This window comes from Gavialis gangeticus, unplaced genomic scaffold (genome assembly GCF_001723915.1).
Source record: "Gavialis gangeticus isolate Ggan-Ray unplaced genomic scaffold, GavGan_comp1, whole genome shotgun sequence".
NCBI classification, from domain to species: Eukaryota; Metazoa; Chordata; order Crocodylia; family Gavialidae; genus Gavialis; species Gavialis gangeticus.
Genome location: NW_017729032.1, coordinates 18663289 through 18669525, shown reverse-complemented (window position 1 = coordinate 18669525; position 6237 = coordinate 18663289). Strand labels below are relative to the sequence as shown.

Genomic DNA, 6237 nt, shown 5'->3' with positions numbered 1-6237 from the left:
CAGTTTTGGGCTCCACAATTCAAAAGGGATGTGGAGAAGCTTGACAGGGTGCAGAGGAGAGCCACGTACATAATCAGAGGTCAGGAAAACAGACCTTATGATGAGAGACTGAGAGCCATGGGGCTCTTTAGCCTGGAAAAGCGCAGGCTCAGGGGTGATCTGGTGGCCACCTATAAGTTTATCAGGGATGCTCATCAGGATCTGGGGGAACATCTGTTCAGCAGAGTGCCCCAAGGGATGTCAAGATCAAACGGTCACAAACTCTGCTGCGACCGATTCAGGCTGGATGTAAGAAAGAACTTCTTTACTGTCTGAGCCCCCAAGTTTTGGAATAGACTGCTGCCGGAGGCGGTTCAAGCACCCACTTTGAAAGCCTTCAAGATACATTTGGATGCTTATGTTGCTGGGATCCTATGATCCCTGCTGACTTTCTGCCTCTGGGGCAGGGGCTGGACTCGATGATCCTCTGGGGTCCCTTCCAGCCCAAATGTCTATGAAATCTATGAAAAGGGTTATATCTAGGAGCAATGGGATAAAATTAACAAAAAGGGCATTTTTCCCCCTGGTATTTCAGACTAGCAGTTAGATCTTTTACACTGCAGGATAGACTCCCAATGGAAAGTATGGAAACCAGACTACACATGATGAACATCAGAACAAGCTGTATACTGTTAGTGGAAATAATACTTTCTTGGCAAAGGGACTGGGGAGGAGGGGGAAGTGAAATGCTATAGGTCTTTCCCATCTTAAGTGTACACATGATTTTAATTCCATTCAACAAAGCCATCTATGGGCTGGTATGTGACAGCAATTATGGGGGTTTAGGTGGGCATAGGAGTTGGTCATGATTTTGTGTCACTTATATTACACTGTCTTGGGTGTTAAAACAGATGAATACTGACAAAGAAAAAAAAGTACCAATAGTGACATTTTCAAGTGGAAGCCCTGAGGTGCTTGTGTTGCTTTAAAAGTCCTACATATAGTTGTGCATAGCCAGGGTTTCTATCAGGAAATCTGTAATCATTGTTCGAGCTATGATGTACCTCTTCATGAAATCTCCCATACTTGCTTTTTCCTAAAGAACCATATCTCTACAACTAGAAATGTACATAGCACTAACAGCCAGCTCCTATTCCATTCATTAGGCACCTACGTGGCACTTAACCTTTAGGCATCCAAGCATGGCATTCTATTCCCTTCCTGATTATCTAAATGGCCATTTTTTAAGTTGCCTACGTAGCTTTCTTGGCACTTACAAGCCTAAAGGAATTCTATTCTTGGACCTGTAACCGTGCACATGTGGATGACAGTACACATGCAGACTGAGCATGGACAGTAGAAGCCAGAGAACACGTGCACTCCCCTTGTGAATGCACAGTTGTCTTAGATATGCAAAACTGGGGTCAACCAAAACCTATAACTACAGGCCTTAGACTCAGGAATGAGGATGAGGGAAGCATACATCCCCTCCCACCCCTAAGAGCTGAGTGACTAGGATGCTCCCCTGAGAAGCCAGAGAACCTAGGTTCTAGGCTCTTCTCATTGAGGCAGGCTTTGAAAAAGGGGTCTCTCTGATTTCCTAGCACACTAAACACAACACCATGCTACAAGTGAGATGTTACTCAGGCCCTTCTCCAATGCTCCTTTAAAGTGGGCTTCTTGGGCAGCCATGAGAGGGAAGTCTTTGAGGGACATGTGGGACCAGAGGGAAAGGAACAGGCCAGAAGTTGTGTGCCTTAGTACAAATGCTGCTGGCCTGTCAGGGAAGATGCTGTTGTGTTCTGTTTTAAGGATTTGCTCAAACTGGGTGTATCTACATGTTCATTAATGTGCATTGGTTACTGCGCATTTAAATTTAGTAGTTGTATAATCAAGTACTAAATAAATGTGCAGTAACCAGATTTAGTGCACAATAGTGCCAGTGAATGTCTGTTAAGTGATTCTACTGCTCAGTAGTGTATTAGTACTGTTTGTGCTGTGATGTGCTACAGTACTATCAGGCTGCTGTGCTCTTAGCGTCTTGTGTAGATGTACCCACAGAGGCAGAAGCTTCCCTTTGTCTAGCCCTTCCCCTTCCCCCAAGCATCCATTTTTTTTCCCAGTGCCTTAGTTTGTGAAATAACATAGTATTCTTCACTAGATAGGTAAAACCAAAGAAAGTATCTATCATCAAATCTCACAAGAACTCTGTTGTGTAAATTAATCTAGCCACTGAGTTATGGTCACACCCCAAACCCCATCAGAACCAATCCCTATTCTGCTTGGCAGTGTATAAACATATAGCAAGCTCCATCCCCAAGAAGTTATACATATCCCAAATGAATGATTATGCAAAGTCAAGAGCAGCTAAATTAACTCCATTCAAATCCATATCCAGCATATTCTTTTATAGGCAAATCCTGCAACCCAGACTGATGAAAAGACTCCCTTGTGAACTTTATGAGAAGCAGGCATATGGCTGCACTGCTCCTTGGGCTTGACTCCTGGTGCCCAGCAGTAGAGTAGGCAGAACAGTGCAGTAAAACTCCCTGCCTGCATCTTACTCTGGGAACTCCCAGAGTTGGGAGCTGTTCCTCTCTTCTCTCCTCCCAATCAACATGAGGGAGCAGTCCTTCTCCAGACCAGAGTGACCCTGGTCTCTGGATGGCACGGGAGTCTTCCCTGGCTCCACTCTTCCTGATTCCTAGAAGGAGTTAAGCCAATGGAAAGTGTGCAGATGTAATCTCTCAGGAGAAACTCTCCCAGGAGTAATTTCTACATTTTTGTAGCCAGAAACTGCCATCTTTGCTGTGGAAGAAAAAAGCTTGAACATCTGCAAATTTCTGTTCTTCACCACAAGAGCAACATTCAGAAACTGAATGTCCCTGCAGAGTGGGGCCACATATAGGGCTGGTGCCACAAGAACTGCAACATTATCTGTTTAGAAGCACTGAGGCACAATGGAGGAAGAAAGAGAGAAAAAAGTATAGATATTTAATTAAAAATATTTTACCCAAGTACCTACAGGGTAGAAAACAATAATAAGTCTTGAACAGAGAAATATTGCAACTCATATATCCACAGTTCTATTAGAATTATAACCAAGCAATAAAAAATTGAAACTAGTTTTAAATTTTGAACATATGAAAAGCAACATAAAACATTCTCATTTTGTTTATAGAAATAGGAACTATCTGGAAAATTAGCATGAGGATCCAGGGTTTGAATATTTGAGCAAAGTTCTGGGGGTAAATTCCTTTTTGGGTCTAAAATGACCTCTAACCTAACAGCTATATGTATTGTTCTCTGTTCAGTGTTATTTGCTTGTCATATTTTTTCTTTTCTATTTTCATTACAAGGTTTTGTTGCCCTAATCAGCCCCCAGGTGTAGTAAATCTTCTCAGGGTACATGTTCGGCTGTTAGACAGGTTTTATTTAGACAAAATAATTCACCACCACCCAACCTCAAGCTATATTTAAATAACATCTAGGCTGTGCCCTAAGTTAGGACACAATCTTACAGGAGAGGAAAGTGGGAAATTTACCATTAGTAGTATTCATTTAATGCTTCATATTCATATATTAATAGTATTCATTTAATGCTTTTACATTATTTTCCTTAAAAGACATATGTTGTTTTCTCCAAACATAGTTTTCTTTCTTCTAGACATTAGTCTAGACAATTTCAGTGGACTGTTCATAAATATGGTCTATATTGCACGATTATAAACATTTCTTGCTTACAGTCAGGATAGACATTCTCTAAACCTTCTGGTACACCTGTTCCTAGTCAGGTCCTGAAAGTGGGGAATAAGCTGAACCTTCAGAAACGAACTGTCTGTTAAGGGCAAGAATGTAGTCAGAAAAGTGTGTCTATTCTTAAAAAATTGTACATTTGTAATGCATTTTCCCATGGATCTCAGAGCATTTTACATATATCCTAACTAGGATAAACAGCAGTTATCACCCAATATTATAGAAGGGGAAACTGATACAAAGATTAAATAACTTACCTTAGGTCTCAAAGTGAGTCAGAAGTAGAGATGTGAAAACCCAGAAAAATTTGGGGAAAAAAACATTTTTTCCCAAGAAGATTTTTTTGTTTTTTTCCCGAAAAATTTAAATTTTTTTGAAAAATTTAAAAAACCTCTTATGAAATATTGTCTTTTAGGATGAGGAATAAAATGTTTAAGACAAGGTGTTTACAGATTGCTACCCTTTACTCCCCCAAAATGTTTTTGAATAACTATGTAATAGGAAGACTTTTATGTAAGACTATGTACAGTATCAGATCATTACAATTCCTGTACACCAAAGACAAGCAAGTACAGTAGAACTCTCAAATGCAAGAACAAGATGCATTTCTGCCCCCATGGGGCACTTCCATTTTCACAAGAGAAGGAGAAGGATTCAGTGTCATCTTTGCTTGTGGACTTCCTCTATTGTTGACTTTTGATCTAGAGGTTGGCAGATCTGCTCCTGTCCTCCTGACTAGGCCTCAAAGGACTGGGATTGGACACTAGCAGCAGCATCCATTCTTTCCTGTAGAGATTAGAAACAAGGAGCTTATTGCCCTGTGTGGAGAGACATGGACTGATACAGGAGAGACCAGGAACGAAAGAGAGACAGAAGTGGTGAAACAAGGAGAACTCTGTTTCCAGAGCAGCTGTCTCTAAGATAGAGCAGCCAGGAGGGTGGAGCAAGGATACGGAGAGAAAAACAGAAGTAGAAGCCTGTAGGGGTAAAAAGGACCCCTGAAGATGAGTCCTACCTGCAAAAAGTAACTGGGATCAAGGCTTATCAAGCTGGGAGGCAACAGAGAAGAACATTCATCTCCAGAAAGAGGCTTTGAGCAGTGTGGGAATGGTGACTGAAGCAGATAAAAGAGAGTAACCACCTTTGAGGGTATGCACTAAAGAGTGTATATTGTTTCTTGTTGTGTTCAGACATTTGTTGAAGTCAATCAGAGTCTGTAGAAGCCAGAGTGGTCATTACTTTTATCACAGTAAAGGAAAATAAATATCCAGAGAGATCTGGTGAGATAAGATCTCCCCTAGAGGCTGAGTATACTGCAGAAAAGAAAAAAAGGAAAAGGAAAGATTTTTTCTTGTTTATTTTGAACTGTTACGTTTCAGTTCATTTGTATTGTGTTTGATGTATGAATGGAGTAAGCCAACTGAAGATTTGCAAAGACAAAAATTAAGATATACCTGGAAAGCTTATAATTAACACAGTCTGTCTAACTGGGTGTTGTTTATAAATGTAAAAGGAAAATAAAGAAAAGTAATTAACCCAAAGCAAACTGATTTAATCACAGACGTTAATTTCGGGTGTTGTCTAGAACGGGTTTGATAGACCTTGTAACCTAGTAAGCCCATACTTAGATTGCCATTGTATGACTGCAGTAGAAAATAAGTAACACCTCCTGACTAACAACATCAAGAAATAATCAAGACATGGCAGCTAAGAGTCGGAATATACTGCAAAGACTCATATATTGGCAATCACAGAAAAGGGCTAGCAAGGTGACATAAGCAGAACCCCCATACCCTGCTTACTCAGAAGCCTCAGGAGAGGAGGTAGAACAAATCTAAAGGTTTTGGAGTTGGAAGAAACCTGCCTCCTCCTGGCCCTGTGACCTTGGGATCCACAGCAGTACAGAATCAGCACAAAGGAGCTGAAAGAAAGTATACTTCTTTATTGAAAGGTAAGAGTTTTAATTTCTCCGAATTCAGTATATTAAACTATATTTTAGCTGCATTAGTATATTTTCATAACCTATGTAATTCATAATTGAGTTCCTACTAATCTGATGTTTTGTGACAAATCACCCAACCATAGCAGTGAGGTGAGACCTGCAGGACAGGGAACTTGTTCATAGTGAACTCTGAGGAGTCCTCTCCTCTATTCATTACTAAATTTGTACATGCTGTAGTTTAGTGTTTATATATGCAAGCTAGCCACTAAATTACATTCTTCTTTTTTCTCCCTTAGCAAAATGGTGCGACCAGCTTCTAGCATATGGAAGCATTTTCACACTGCAAGTTATTCTGAGAAAAAAAAAGTGATTTGCAAACGCTGTCAAATGAAATATGCATTTCCAAATGCTACTAGGATGACCAAACACATCCTTGTGTATAAGAAGTGTCCTGCAGACATTAAAAAATCCTTCCTGGGTGTAAGTGAGGAGGAGGTATATCATGATGATGAAAGTGCAACTAGCTTTTTCCAGCATTCTCAATCCAAAAGTCCTCTTAC

General features: G+C 40.4%; 1 protein-coding gene and 1 long non-coding RNA gene across 6 annotated transcripts in view; one reads left to right on the top strand and one right to left on the bottom strand.

Annotated features, from left to right (window-relative positions):
- The window catches only part of FAT3 (FAT atypical cadherin 3), a 745318-nt gene that overhangs the window by 278869 nt on the left and 460212 nt on the right, over positions 1–6237 (bottom strand). The gene's annotated exons all lie outside the window — the stretch shown is intronic.
- On the top strand, positions 5571–6034 carry LOC109302892. The gene is made up of 2 exons (XR_002098956.1): positions 5571–5686; positions 5974–6034. It is a non-coding gene; the product is annotated as an uncharacterized LOC109302892 (long non-coding RNA).